At 34.2% G+C, this 16005-nt stretch overlaps 1 protein-coding gene across 1 annotated transcript in view; it reads right to left on the reverse strand.

The window, feature by feature from the left end:
* LOC143232600 (eye-specific diacylglycerol kinase-like) overlaps window positions 1-16005 on the reverse strand; it is a 424387-nt gene that overhangs the window by 282330 nt on the left and 126052 nt on the right. The gene's annotated exons all lie outside the window — the stretch shown is intronic.

Raw genomic sequence — 16005 nt, forward strand, 5'->3', positions numbered from 1 at the left:
AGTTAGACCATGTTTCCGTCACTTTATTTTAAGAAATGTGGAAGATAATTTTGTTATTGTAATCAAAAGAACCACGTGCTTCTCACGAGATTGTGTTTGGATTTCTATCAAATAAACCATGCATTTTAGTTTGGAAATGTCTATTATTATATAATACTAGCATTGTTAAAACAAACTGTAAGACTGTGTGATATGCTAGAGTAAGGAAGTGTTAAACTGAAAGTAAGACTTATTGTTTCTTTAAAAGACGGTTTAATTTTGTTTGTTTGTGTTGTTTTTTGAATTTCGCGCAAAGCTACTCAAGGGCTGTCTGCGCTAGCCGTCCCTAATTTAGCAGTGTAAGACTAGAGGGAAGGCAGCTAGCCATCACCACCTACCGCCAACTCTTGGGATACTCTTTTACCAATGAATAGTGGAATTGACTGTCACATTATAACGCCCCCACGGCTAAAATGGCGAGCATGTTTAGCGCGACGGGGATTCAAAACCAGGATCCTCAGATTACGTGTCGCACGCCTTAAACCACTTGGCCATGCCGGGCCGACAGTTTAATTACACAAGAAGGTTCACGTGTTTCTACTTACGTAATGAAAATAAATAAAGTTTGTTTTGGGTTCATAAGCTTCACATTTTTATCACGGTGAGTTTTGAGTAATCGTGATTATGTTTCTAGATTTAACTATTTAGTCTAAAAGCTATTTTTCAGACGATCATTTTAATATTTCGTAAGTAGAAACATTATTTTTAATTACTCGTGGCTCCAATGTATTAGATCCATGTGTGACGTATTCGTAACGTCATATATTCATCCTAAGAATGGAGAAAGGCAAAGTTCTTCGTGACGGAAAACGGAGACGAAACAGGAAAATCGTGACCCAATTGCAAGTCTACATGTATATAGGATAAAAATTTCGCAGATTTGAGGGTTGCACATTACGTAATAAAAACGTTTTTCCGGAATCATATAAGCAAGAGTTCCATTATAGTATTATGATAGTGATTCTTGTGTTTCACTAATCGTTTTTTTTCTTTTGTTACAGCAACTGATTTTAGCGGCATTAATTTTCTTCAAAAGATATAAAAGCGGCCCTTTTTGGTGGAAATTTTAAAATTAGCCAGTGACCGATCATGACAGAACTTAGCATCTCGGGCGAGAGACGTTTGTGTCACTTGTGCTTGCCAAGTTCTACGAAATAGCTTTAGAAAAGTTAATTAATTTTAATCACACTTTTCAATCTTAATATTCTAAAATAATTGTTGCTTTCAAACATTTATATTTGCAGTTTGATTCCTTGTTATATAAGCGAAACACGATTTTAATTCTTAAATATTCTACCTTCTTTAACTTTGAATTAACTGTTCTCCAGTTTCTTGCATTATGGAATATTTTCTTCAAAATATCAGTGGAATTGCTGATGGCATTCTTTACATTAGGTATACCAGATACTGAAGAAGGGTAAATAATTTCATAACAACTTCTAGACTTCCTCATCAGGCCAACTGCCTTACAGCAAACAGTTTATAGATAAAACACTAAGCGTTTTTTATAGTGTTACAAAATTAACAAAATCACGGCAGTAAAATGTATTTGAAAGGTTATTATGCATTCTTGCTGATGGAAACGGTGAAATAAAAATAATTATTACACTATTGCTCAGTAAAACATCACGTTTCGCTAGAGTAATTATTAAACTACATTAAACTTGATGTCTCACGAATGTGTAGTGAAGGCAGTGTCGACAAAACTTTTTTTTTTACATTGAAATCCATTCTGTCTAATAACTTTGGTATTGATGAAGGGTCTCGCCGACGTTGGTGTGCAACAAACGAAATGTAGTTAAAATTGTTTTGATACTCGTTTCTTAACAGAAACTCTCATACAACAATAAATAGTGTCAATAAATTATTATTAGTGGTATTGTGATATAATAAGGTATCACTCTCGTAGTTAATGATTAAAATCCATAAATTATGTTACGTACATTAACTACTTTTAACTGAGATATTGCTTAATTACCTGTGCAATATGGTATTATCGTCGTAGACTTACCCTAAAACAGAAAACAAATATGTCTCTATCAAGGTATATTGTAAAAAAATATTTCAGAATATTAGTGTAGTTTGTATGTGCGTAAACGCTCTCCGTGAAAAACACTAGTTTTGTTCACATGTTGCTATACTTGGTTAAGACTAGAGCACGGGTGTATCCTGGTGTATATATCCGGTACACTGAATAAATCGTGAACACCTGAAGCATTTAAATATGCTTTCCCCTACTTGAAAAATGAGACTTGTCACATGACGTGCGTGCAATCGCTTTTTGAGAAGACATTCCACTTGAAAATAGCTTGAAGAAAGCCAGACATTGGTTTATAACTGCAAAAAGAAAAACCGATCTCCCGTTGTTATAGACGAAAATAACAATATCATGGGCTTTGTTATATGTAAAATTGACGAACAATGTAAAATACTGTATAAATACACTATTGGGCATTTGTTTTCTAGAGTTTGTTGGGGTAAAAACATCAAAGTTGATAACCTTGAATTTATTTAAAAACTAAACTAAAATAACAAGATTTGTCTATAGAAAACTTTATAATTTATATTCATTATTGTATATCGAAGAAATCTGTATCTTGGATTTTCAATATTACGTTCAGACATACGTGTATATGTAGAACTACGGTTCAGATTAAACCGCAGTCTCTCGCTAGTGTAGCGGTAAGTCTACGGATTTACAATGCTGAAATCAGGAGTTAGATTTCCCGCGGTGGGCTCACCAGATAACCCAATGTGGTTTTGCTATAAGAAACACACACATTAAACCGTAACATCTTTGATTTAGCATTGTCTCTAACATAAACATGTTTTAAAATATGCTATTCTCTGTTAGTTTTGATTCATTTCATTTATATCATAATATGATATAACGACTATTGATTCTTAATGAAACTCGTCAGAAAACCTTCAAGATCCGTCATCCACCAGATATTTATAATATTATGTAGCGACTAAGAGATCCTTAGTGAACCCCTCAGATTTATTTGCAGGACATACAAAGCTCGAACTAACCTTTGCAGATGAAAGATGTTAAATATCTATTGTCATATAACCAGTTTTAAAAGACAAAATATATATGTATATAATGTGGTTTAATGTTTTTTTAGTATTTTAGTCCTAAAAAAGGTCCAAGTTTAGAATCTTCCCTTAACTCAACAACAGCCAGAATTAGTCTAGAAATAAATAATATAATGTGCCATTTAAGACTATCGAGTGATCAACTTAATCGGCAAAAAACTGAATATCAGTTCCTTCAGAAAAGAAACAATGGCGTTAACCCGAGTTGAGAAGTAAGCCTAAAGCAAACCTACTGGTGTACCTTTTAACGTAAATTTAAATTTTAATACTGTGAGGATGTCAATTTCTATAGAATTATCTATAGAATTGTACTTCCCTCCCCGGAGGTTCAGGATGTTATTTTTGGGAATTTCTAGTGTAAACAGTTGTGAAGCGAAGGTAGTACTAACTCAGTAGTTGTGCGACCCACCTTGTGAACGGCACTACTCTATTCATTCAACTTCGTCTGAAGTCTGTTGATCAATAGACTTTCCTTTGTGCGTAGTTTCTGTTAATTGCGTGCCTTTGTAAGACTTTCAAATCAGTCTCTACTTCGTTTCACGACGTTCATTCAGCGCTTGGTTCTTGATGCTGGAAGCTGATGAAATGACGTAATTTTAAATGTTCTTGAATGTATATTTGTAATCACCTACTGGTAGATTCAATATAATCCTAGAAAATCTTGATATAAAACATATAGTTATTCGACTCTCATATCTTGTTTTCATACACATTGAGACTAGTTGTACCTCTTCTTGCTTTTTATCTTCCTATTTGATGGTGTTATAAGACATATTCCCAAATAGTTTTAACTTTTCCTACAATTCTTACATTTAGCTAATTCAACTTGAATACACAGGAATCTTCGATCAGTGACGGCAGGTATACTGTGGTATAAGAACCTTTGATATGTGCCTTTAGAAATATTACTATATAAGAACTTTGGATATGTAACGTTAGATATAATACGGTATAACACCACTATATCTCTAATGTTAGATACACTATGATATAAGAACCCTCTGACATTAGATATAGGTTGGTATAAGTACCCTAGATCTATCATGTTAGGTATATCATAGTATAAGAACCTCAGATGTCTAATGTTAGATATATTGCATCTTGGCTTGACAGTGTCAAAGGAACCCAAGATCTCTTACGTTAGATGTACCTAGGTTTTCGCTTCTGGCTTATACCCTGTTATAGGAACCTTAAATCATGAAGATTTTGCTGACTCGTAAACAATTCAACAACAAATACACTATACCAAGTAATTGTATTTTTTGTTTACATTATTCTACAAATAATTTTCGGTTTGATATATTTGTACTATTTATAATTCTGCCACTGCAGTAACAGTTCAATATTCAATACAAACTGTCTCCGCGTCTGATGTGAATAAGGTGAATAGTTTTCCTAATTTATTTTAGGTTTACTTTGAAATGAAATCTTAACTTATTTCTATCCATTAAATATTTACTTTTTCAATATTTTGCGAGTTCTAATGAGTTCATGTTTCATTACTCAGTAATCACTCGTGGCCCTTTCCTAACCATTTGCAAAAGCCTTAAATTAATTAAAGTATTCAGATAAACTAAAACATCAACTGTAAATAACTATTTAGGTGTTCGAGAAAACCAAAGAGAAATTATTTTATCATATGCTAAATCTTCCTTTTTTTAACATACGAGAAAATCAAGAGGGAATGTACGTGTAACATACTAAATATATAAAACAAGTATGTGTGCATATTCTTACAGCAAAGACACACCGGGCTATCTGCTGAGCCCACCGAGAGGAATCGAACCTCTGATTTCAGCGTTGTAAATCCGCAGGCATGCCGCTGTCCTAGCGGGTGGCGATGAAACAACTAACAACAGTAATCACATAAGCTAATTACATAAATAAAAAACGCTCTATATGTATAAAATAAACAATACTTAGCTTATTCTCTTTCTACTGAGTTAGCTCGTTTTTGTTGATGTTCCCAGCACTGGTAGTGCAATAACATTTTCTTAAAATATTTAATTACATTAATAAAATGAAAAACAGTCTTGAAAATTGAGTACCTTATTTTTCAAGAATTGTGATAGTTAATAGATGCCTCATAAGGTCCGGCATGGCTACGTGGGTTAAAGCACTCGACTCGTAATCTGAGGGTCGCGGGTTCGAATCCCCGTCACACCAAACATGCTTGCCCTTACAAACGTGAGGGCGTTATAATGTGACGGTTAATCCCCTATTCATTAGTAAAAGAGTAGCCCAAGAATTTGGCGGTGGGTGGTGATGACTAGCTGCCTTCCCTCTAGTCTTACACTGCTAAATTAGAGACAGCTAGCGCAGATAGCCCTCAAGTAGCTTTGTGCGAAATTCAAAAAGCAAACAAATGTTTTACCGAAGAAGTAAGATCTGTTTGTTGGACACATTTTTGTAGTGGCAGTGGCGACTAGGGTATTCCATTTCTGTTTACAGATTATGATCAGACAAACTATAACATCAAGTACTGCAACGAAGTTACAATAATTACACTTCTTGATAGTCCCTTTTGTGAAGCGTGTAATTGTCTTTCTTATTCCTTCACTTCCGTAATTACAGTTTTTTCCTTAACCCTTACCAATATTGTTTCAGCTGTTATCCTTAGTGACAGCCGAGTGTTGCAGTGCAAAAAATACACTTCTGTAATGTAACTTTTTTTCTTAAATGGCGTTTAACGTATGACCGGCTGTTGCACTAACACGTTTAGTTTGAGTTTGTTTTAAATATTGAACAAAGTGCCCATTACAGAACTAGTGAATCGTCTATCGTAGTCAAGTGTAAAAATTCATGTTAGTCACACTATGTGTGAAAAAATCTAAAATTACGCTAAGTGGTTCAACTGAGTATAATTAAAAGGATTATTAATTTCACGGTGGTCTTGGCATAAGAAAATTATTACGTCAGCCGTATTTGGCCAAAATCAATGCAAAATATCGCGTGTCTTTAAAATATTTATATAATTACGTATGGATTTCAGCAAGTATTCTACCACTGATACTCAAACGGCTTCGACTTTACATCAGCACAGGTACGTACCATCATGATGTCTGACCTGCATAGGTAACGAAACGAAACACGTATTAGATATGAAAATGAATGTGGTACGTACGATTCATAGCGAAATGGTAAAACTTATGTGATAACTAATGTTAAAAAATTCAGAAGTTGTGACATATAATATTTATGTTTACTATGACATATGCGCTTCGGACCTTTATAATACTGTGGCATCCAGCATCCATACTCTTTGTTTTTCAAGACTGTCATGTCTAAATATGGGATATGCGACATCGGTCTATCGACTCTCACAGTGTTACCAGACACTTTCAAGATCACATCATTGATGTGGCAGAGCGAACAGTAATTGTGATGACACTGGTGACCACTGTCCTGGGAATAGCATACCATGGACATTATAGGTTTAAACATTTCACATATCTTTCGACATCATATCCATGTTTTATGTTTGCTCTAGTTGTGCTTTCTGGGGTCACATGAATGACACTGTGCTGTCACTTGTATGTTTCTTTCCTCATATTTTTCACCAAACACCCGATAGGGTAAAAAAACATGTTTTTGTAATTGCTACATGTACAATTCGAACTACCACGCGTGTTTCAGTTGTTTAAATTCATGGTAGGGAGAAAAAAAAACAGCCCTTACAGGGACCCTCCCTTTATTAACAAAAGTAAACAGTTTGCTAAATATTTCCAGAACATCCTGTACATGTACCCCAGTGTCTGTGGTAAATCTATTGGCTTATAACGCTAAAAACTAGGTTTCGATACCCGTGGTAAGTATAACACTAATAGAACATTGTTCACCGTGAAGTACAGAGCTATAGAAACAAACACCTCTACACTTCCGTCGAAAATATTCACGGTTAATTGAAAATGTTGGTATAAAACCATAATGAATACCACCTCGGTTATTGACACACATTGTAAGCATTATGTTTGAAGATAAATTTAAAATGTTTATTATAACAAAGTTAAACAATAAAAGAGAGTAGGAGATGAATAAATATTTAGATAACCGAATAAATGAAGCAGAATAAAACAGATAAGTGAAAGGTTAGATCGAATAGTAAAACCTTTTGTTACTGAAGGAAAAGAAAGACTGACATATAGGGTAGAAACCATCGTACATTTGCTATTATAACCAAAAATCAATAAAACAAAACGTAAATTATCTGTTTGAATGTCAGTTGACGCGAAAGTAGAAATCAACTAAAAGTTTTGGAACGCAATATAGGATATTTCTATTATGGCTTGTGGATATTTTGACTGAGGGATCTGTACGTGTCACGTGCATTATTTCCCTTTAAATTTCTTCATTTACTGGGATTCATTTTGATAAATAAAGTATTTGATTTTCCCGTAAGAATCAAATTAAAATAAAATATTTGTTATCATAAAAAAAATTAGCGAAGAGATAGTTCGGCTTGGTTCTTGTTGTGACGTATTTTTAGACAGCGCCCTATCGGAGGGTAAAAGAAACATAAACTACCATAAAGTCATAACTACAAGAAAATTATATACTGCAAACATTTATGTGCAGTCACATCTGCGAGTTGCTTATAAAGTCGTTATGGGTGTTTCGAATGATAAATTGTGCAAATCGTGCAACATTCGGGTGACATGTTTTAGATATACACTTAAAACCATTACTTAATACATGCATACCGCTAGTTTCTGGAAATTCCACTACTGTAATTTCTCATAATTGCCACCATTAATTTCAATTAATACGCTCATTCTAAAAATGGTAGTGGATATTGCAACACGCAACATCTTCCAAGGAATTAGCTGGGCCTTCGTGAGGAATAAACGTTAACGTGTTGGATAGACTTCTATCATTAAAAATCTACTTCATCAGTAGTCATAAGTAAAGGGGAACTCGGCAGCCAGACACATTGGGAGGAAGTGGTGTTTTGATGTCACTAAAGTCTGCCTGAGGAATGTCTGACATGTATTGACATTGCAACAGTATTGCCTCAGTATTAACAGCAGCCATTTTCATGGTAGAGCTCTACCAATATGATCGGTTGTTTCAAAGTTACATCGTGCTGTGCACTCAATTTAGCAAGAATATAACGGCTATCGTTCTTAGCCTGTGATTTAATTTTTTTCTTAAAATTCGTGCAAAGCTACTCGAGGGCTATCTGCGCTAGCCGTCATTAATTTAGCAGTGTAAAACTAGAGGGAAGGCAGCTAGTCATCACCACCCACCGCCAACTTTTGGGCTACTTTTTTACCAACGAATAGTGGGATTGACTGTCACATTGTAACGCCCCACGGCTGAAAGGGCAAGCATGTTTGGTGCGACGGAGATTCGAACCCGCGACCCTCAGCTTACGAGTCGAATGTCTTAATAATCTGGACATACCGGACCTACCCAGCCCAATTAGAAATACAAATAACCACACGTGGCTCATACAAAGGTCTTTTGCACAATTCAGCAGAATGCACTTCAATTATTCTTGACGTATGCGCTTAAAGTATTTTGCTCCTACATTATACGGATCGCCCCTAAACACTTTTATAAATAAATACATCCAGTTTTTACTTACTTTATATGCATACATATATCTATAAATATACATAAGCCTGGACGTTTTGAGTATTTTTCTCTTTTTAAACGTTCAGTGATGTAACTTAGTAAAAAACCAAATAATATGATAATTAACATGTTAATAAGGTGTGATGATTAGTTGCCTAATTTTGTTTCATCAGATATTGTTTTGTAATTAATTGAATATTTTGACCATACTTAAATTAATGAACCTATCGAATAGCCGACACGGTAGTTTGTTTTTTTAAAAATTTGCGCTAACCGTTCCTAATTTGGAAACGAATCCTACAGGGAAGGTAGTTAATCAACACAACTCACCGTCAACTCTTAGGATGCTTTTTATCATCGAATAGTGAGACTGTCCGTCACATTATAACGTCCCCACTGCTGAAATGGCGAGCAAATTTGGTGATGGGATTCGAACCCATGATCCACAAATTGCCATTGGATTACCATAACCATCACATCCCAATAAGAGCAAATTGAAAGAAAGAAAGCTTTTAACTTACAAATCGAGTCATACTGGATATGTATAAAATTACAGGAGGTATCAATACTCAACTGATTCTTAGATAATAGCCTAATAAGAACATTATAGAACTCTAGAACTAAAGTGTTAGAGGCAAACAGATGATAAAATTAGTTTTTTTATGAATTATTATTAGTCATGCAATCTTATATTCTACAAGTGGAAAAAATATTTTAGACAAAGAAAGTGTAAGGATGGAGGAACAAATAACTGAAGCAGCAAGGTAGGAATAGACATAGTGTAATAACATTAACTCCGTACAAAGTCACAAGGGGTCGTGTCGGACATCTGGTACACGCTTACTTCGTTTATTTGTGTATCGAGTCACTGATTTCTTTCTGTCTACACATAAGTGGGAAAACCACAGACATACTTTTGTATGTACCCATGAGGTGTATAATATCAAGAACACAGATAAACTAAGTAGGTATGAACAGAATGTTGGAAACGCTCCCTTGTGAAATTGTGCAGAGAATATTTTATTATAGCATGTCCATTCCTGCCTTGTTTCCTCACTTTTTCCCCACACCTTTTTGAAATATTTTCCCACTTGTTCATACACTTCGTACAAGGTAACATTATCTTTTGCATCATTAACGTATTTATTCTGATGATATGCATACTAGATATCAACAGAAATAAATTAGCAAATAAATAATGGTGTACGTGTGGTGTGAATTCTGTTCATTTACCATGTATATAAACAATGTTAGTGTGCATGTGTGATGTACATGTGATAGCACAAACTCTACAATGTGCAATGTCATTTGGGTGATGTATTGTAAGTTGTGATTGTGTGCATGTAAGACAGATTGATAAATTAGTTAATTAATTTAATCAACTACTTCATCTAGTTGAGACGATAACTAAAAAGTTGGTAATGCAGGTTGACATTTATGAAAGAAATGGATTTGAGTTGGACTTTGACCTTACTTATTTACGCGTAAGTACATTAATAATTATTACAACATTGCATAATTATATGTAATTATCAGTGCGTTTCTAATTTATCATTAGTTAACACAGGGAAATGAACTTTAAGTATTTTAAACCAATAGATATACCTTAACAGAAATATCTTTCGTCCCTCTTTTGTACAGCAGCGAAACTCGTAAGTTGGCTCTTGCATCTACTCAATGTATGGAGTTAACAAACGTATGTATGTATTTTAAACTAACGTCTCTGTTGACGGTGTTAACACATATATGTCAAGTAGCACTTCTTTTTGGTGATTTTTATCATATCACTAACACGTGATCCCTGTGCTATTGTTTATTTGGTGCACTTATAACTGTGTCAACTCTGTTATACAACTAGAAGCATTTAATAATGTCAGTCAATTAGTAAGCTTGAAAAATTTGTGGTTTTGTGAATTTTTGTAACTTCTCTACTGATTTTGTCAGGTAGGTTTTGACTGATAATTTTGTATGCGGCTTATTTATACATAAGTGTATCATTCAAATACTTTTGAAGATTCATTATTTAGTTGTTAAAGATGTATATGACTAAACAGTTTAAACTGAGTATTGTGTATCCATCCTCTTCCTACGATAAGGCCAGCCAATGGCACAGCAGTATATCCACCTACTTACATCGCTAAAAAACTAGGTTTTGATACCTGTGGTCTGGCAAAGCACAGATATCCCATTGTAGAGCTTTGTGCTTATCTTCAAACAAACCTATCACAAATGCAACTGTACTAATGATAGTCAAGCTTGTTGTACTGTATCCTGAAGTAAACTGATTTCCGTACAAGTATCAGGTAATCTTCTTTATAACAAAAGAAGCAGTCAGAATGTTAATTCACATAAATAGTTTAATTTCGAGCTGTGGAATAAAACAGAACACATGATGCGAAAAGAAAAATATTATATGAAAAGCAAAGGAACAAAACACAGAGTACATACTTGTGTGGACGCTGGATAGTAACCATCCTACTAGACCAATGAATCCAACAAAAATTATAAATTTACAAGGTGTCTCTCTATACATCAACTCATTTCTTAAACTCCGTATGATTATAATTAGATCTGTCACGAGTAAACTGATGCAACGTGCTAAAAAGATAACCTCAGTTTTAACCAAAATCATTTTTGTATAACAGAAAAAGGTTGTAACATAAAGATATCATCTACTTGGCCAGCAAAGGACACTGCTTTCAACAACCTCTTTCAACATAAAGTATTTAGTGGGCAAAGTAGATGCATACTATTTACTAAAGAACAACAAAGATACAAAGACAACTATAACACAACAACTTCATTGATTTTCTCGACTACGTGTTTATCTCAAATACTGCATAACTACAGACTAAATAAAAAAAAACCCTTAAATTACGATATTAATTAAAGCAGACTGAAAACATTTGATATGATTCTGCATCATACTTACACTTTCTCTGTTTCAGAATCGACTTCAAGCCTATAATTAAACTTAACTTTAAAGTAATCTCTTAACTTGCACCGCTGTCGAAAAGTGCGTTAAGTTTCCTCTCATTCTTATGAAATGTTACACTCCATTTATTTGAGAAAATCCTCAAACAAAGAAGTACGCTTAAATAAAATAACCCTTTAGCTATAGTTTCCAATTTAATGTATCAAATGAAAACAATTTAAGTATAACATAAATCTACAATATAATACATGATCGTACAATCATCAAAAGAAAATATTTTAGCTACATTTTGAAATATGTCACAGCACTACACGATAAAAATGATAAAAATTGTCATAATTTAAAATTAGCTTAATAATGAAATAAATGCCCTTTAACACTGAAATACGAAACATAAAAATATTTTTTCGATAAGGGGCAGTCTATACACGAAAATGAAAACTTTTAACATAGGTAAGTTATTAAACTTAAGTCTTGTTCGTTTGTTTGTTTTTAATTTTGCGCAAAGCTACTCGAGGTCTACCTGGACTAGCTGTTCCTAATTTAGCAGTGTAAGACTAGAGGGAAGGCAGCTAGTCATCACCACCCACCGCCAACTCTTGGGCTACTCTTTTACCAGTGAATAGTGGGATTGACTATCACATTATAACGCCCCCACGGCTGAAAGGGCGAGCATTTTTCGTGCGACGGGGATTCGAACCTGTAACTTAAGTCTTTATTGATACAGATCAAATACGTATAAAATAGAAGAAAATATATTACAGATTATGAAAACTACATACATACACAAACATGATGAAAATAATATTCTTTAAGAAGTGTTAATATATAAGTTTAGAAACACATAGAAAGCCATTTAATTACACTATGTAACAAACGTTTTACTTTTTCTTGTTCCTGGGCAGAAAGTGTAATTTCCCAATTGCTTATGCCTAAAGTAAATGGAAAAGACCCATTTTTCTCTTCAAACATTGCTTTTGTGGTCTGGGTAATGAAATGTTCAAATTTACCCATTTTCCAAAACATTCCAGGTAGAACTTACAAGAATTTTCAAGAACTTTGTAGAATGTTGTAGAAGTTACGAGAATGTTAAAGAACCTTTAAGAATTTTCTAAAACTGTCCATAATAATATATATACAGGAGCTCACCACTTCAGTTTAGTTATAGCTGCCTAAGTGAACACGTAGACCTATCTGATTTTATCAGAGATGGCATCAAGAAGCTGCAAGCATTCTCCAAACACATTATGCTATGTATGTGGCCAATTTATGAAAACAAGAGCGAAAAAGTACTCTGTGACAGCATCTGCTAAAATGTGTGAAGCCTGCAAGACATAATTCGGCATGCCTGTCGGGGATCGAGACAAACCTTGGGCACCTCATTTTACCTGCGAGCACTGCAAAAACACTCTAGAAGGTAAGACGGACAATTTTTGCTTGCTTGAATAGTAAGATTTTATATTTTACAAAATTTATACCTTTTAAAATTTAAATATATTTTTTTAATTTCCAATAGTATAGAAAAAAATATAACATGTAAAATATTTTGCATGAACCTCTTATACATTAGTTGTGGATGAGATAAATTTATTTTTCATAATAACAATTTTATTTTGCTCTTTTGCAGGATGGTACAGAGGGGAAAAGAGAGCCATGAAGTTTGCTATTCCAAAAATTTGGCGTGAACCCACTGGCCACTCGAGCAATTGCTAATTCTGCATGGTGGACCCATCTAAACGTCGGGCTGGCAAGAATGCATCTCTTGTCATGTATCCGGATCTTTCATCGCCCCAGTGCCACACTGCCCTAAGCTCCCTGTAACCACTCAGACAGTTAGGAAGCTGCCATCCTCAGAAGAGGGCAGCAAATCAGAAGAGGAAGTAGACATTGAAGATCCAGATTACAATTTCACAGGTGCAGCTGGTGAGAGAAACTCATACTACTCCAACCAAAGAGACCTCAATGACTTGATCAGAGATCTTGGTCTAACAAAGTCGAATGTCGAGACTATGGGGGCTGATACGTGAAAGTGATTCACATTACAGTCGCAAATCTCGAAAAACTACTCACTTCTAAACATTTTTGTTCAATTTTTGTGTAAATTTAATATAAATACATGTAAATCTTGATTCATACGTTGTTTTATTCAAACCTCATGTGAATGAAAATGTGCAAATTTGCCCGTTTTTACGTAGAAAATAGGTTAATTTCTAAATTTCAATATCCAGGTCACAAAAGCAAAGTTTGAAGGGAATAATGGCCATTTTCTGTACTTTTACAACATAAGCAATTAAGAAGTAACACATACTATCCAGGAACAAAATTTGTGTTACATAGTGTTATAATTTGAAAGAAATACTTAATAAAATATGATGAAAATATAATATAAACAAAACATCAAACCCTCTAACCCAATGTACATGTCGTTGGTCAACTTGATTGACTCCATAGTAAAGAGTAAGCGTTGAGTATAATTCCAGATTTACTTCGTGTTTATACATGATATGGTTCGAGTATATTTATACTCAAGACATACCTGTGAATTTACAACGTCAGCCTGACTCAGAACCTGACAAGCTAGTGTGTTACATGATGTTCATGTAAGTAATCAAAACATTTTTATCAATGGCACAGTTTGTATATCGAACCTCTGGAATTCAGATCTGTGTTTTTAATATCCCATTGTTTTCGTACTTCCTGTTTTCTACTGTCAGCTGTCATTACATCAGCGGTGTAGAGTAAAGTGAAGAGTTTTCGTTTAGCTCTAACATCAAATATTAAGTTAACGTATTGTTAAATAACTGTCATGAGGTTTAAAAAGAAAGATCTCCTTAGGTTACGAATGAGAAAAAGATATATTATTTACCCTGACCAAATATGATACAAAACTAATCATTTTAAATCCCTGATGTCAGGTAAAATACATCTCTATATATACGTATTAAACCCCTTTTCTCCCACACGTGGTATGCAGAAACGAGCAAAAGCAAATCAGAGAAACAACAAAATGAGCCTTATAAAAATATACATAAAGTCTGAGTTTTAAACTAAAACAAAAATGTTAACTCTATCTTTCACATACCTTCACGTGTAGAAGAAGAGAGAAGCGTTCATAAATTAACACAAGAAAACAAATACGGAGATATACAATAAGAATTCAAAGAGTGTTTAGCCTCATATCGTAGCTGGAACCTTGGGTCTTCTAATTCCCAGCCTGACTTAATAATCCACTAGGCTACACTCTCTCTTACATCATTGAATCATATTCATTTATCTCAATGTGTTATATTAACACACGCAGTTATTTATTTTTAAATAGTTGGAAATTTTTTATTATCATATCTTTATTTTTCTGTGTGTGATCAAAGTATTTGCCGCGAAAACTGACCACATTGGTTAACAATAAATATGTTGACACTGAACAGCATAAAATTCAATAGAATAAGTACACTAATGTTGGAGATATTTTAAACAACTATAGCTTGCTACTTGGTGGATTTTTAATAAACAGTAAAAGCTATATTGCTCTAAAGTATATTTAATTACAGAATCAACTTTTGTAAATATAATCAAGAAATTATTTTATTGAAATAACTTGACCTATTTACAGCAGAAAACAACTTTGTAACACTCTGATCACCATATCCAACTTACTCAACTCAAGCTGCAATATATTTATTCTTAATTACTAAAAAAAAGCATTTATCAGTCCATTATTTTAAAACAAACCCGAAATTTTCTAATAGTTATCGAATACTGTACATCGAATGATCCTAGGTTCGAGACGTGATACAATGAATACATTTTTATCTACAGCACATCTTAAAAGTGACATCTAGTACTATTAGAAATGTTTGTTTGTTTTGAATTTTGCGCAAAGCTACTCGAGGGCTATCTGTGCTAGCCGTCCCTAATTTAGTAGTGTAAGACTAGAGGGAAGGCAGCTAGTCATCACCACCTATCACCAACTCTTGGGCTACTCTTTTACCAACGAATAGTGGGATTGACCCTCACATTATAACACCCCCACGGCTGAAAGGGTGAGCATGTTTGGTGCAACCGGGATTCGAACCCGCGACCCTCGGATTACGAGTCGAACGCCTCAACACGCTTGACCATACCGGGCCCACTATTATAAGTGAGAGATTCTGTTCGCCATTCCTCTGGACAATAGTCCAAGAGTAACCTTTGATTTCTCTGACCCAACTGTTAGGCTGAGATGCTTGTAAGGTGTTGTTGAAGTTAGTAATTGCATTTCAGTTTCTGAAATATTAAACATGTTAAAATCGCTTTAAGCGTTGTGGATGCAGTAAGAACGTTTTGAAACTTCAGTAATCAGCAGCAACAAAAAGTTC

The sequence above is a fragment of the Tachypleus tridentatus genome, chromosome 11 (genome assembly GCF_004210375.1).
Source record: "Tachypleus tridentatus isolate NWPU-2018 chromosome 11, ASM421037v1, whole genome shotgun sequence".
NCBI classification, from domain to species: Eukaryota; Metazoa; Arthropoda; class Merostomata; order Xiphosura; family Limulidae; genus Tachypleus; species Tachypleus tridentatus.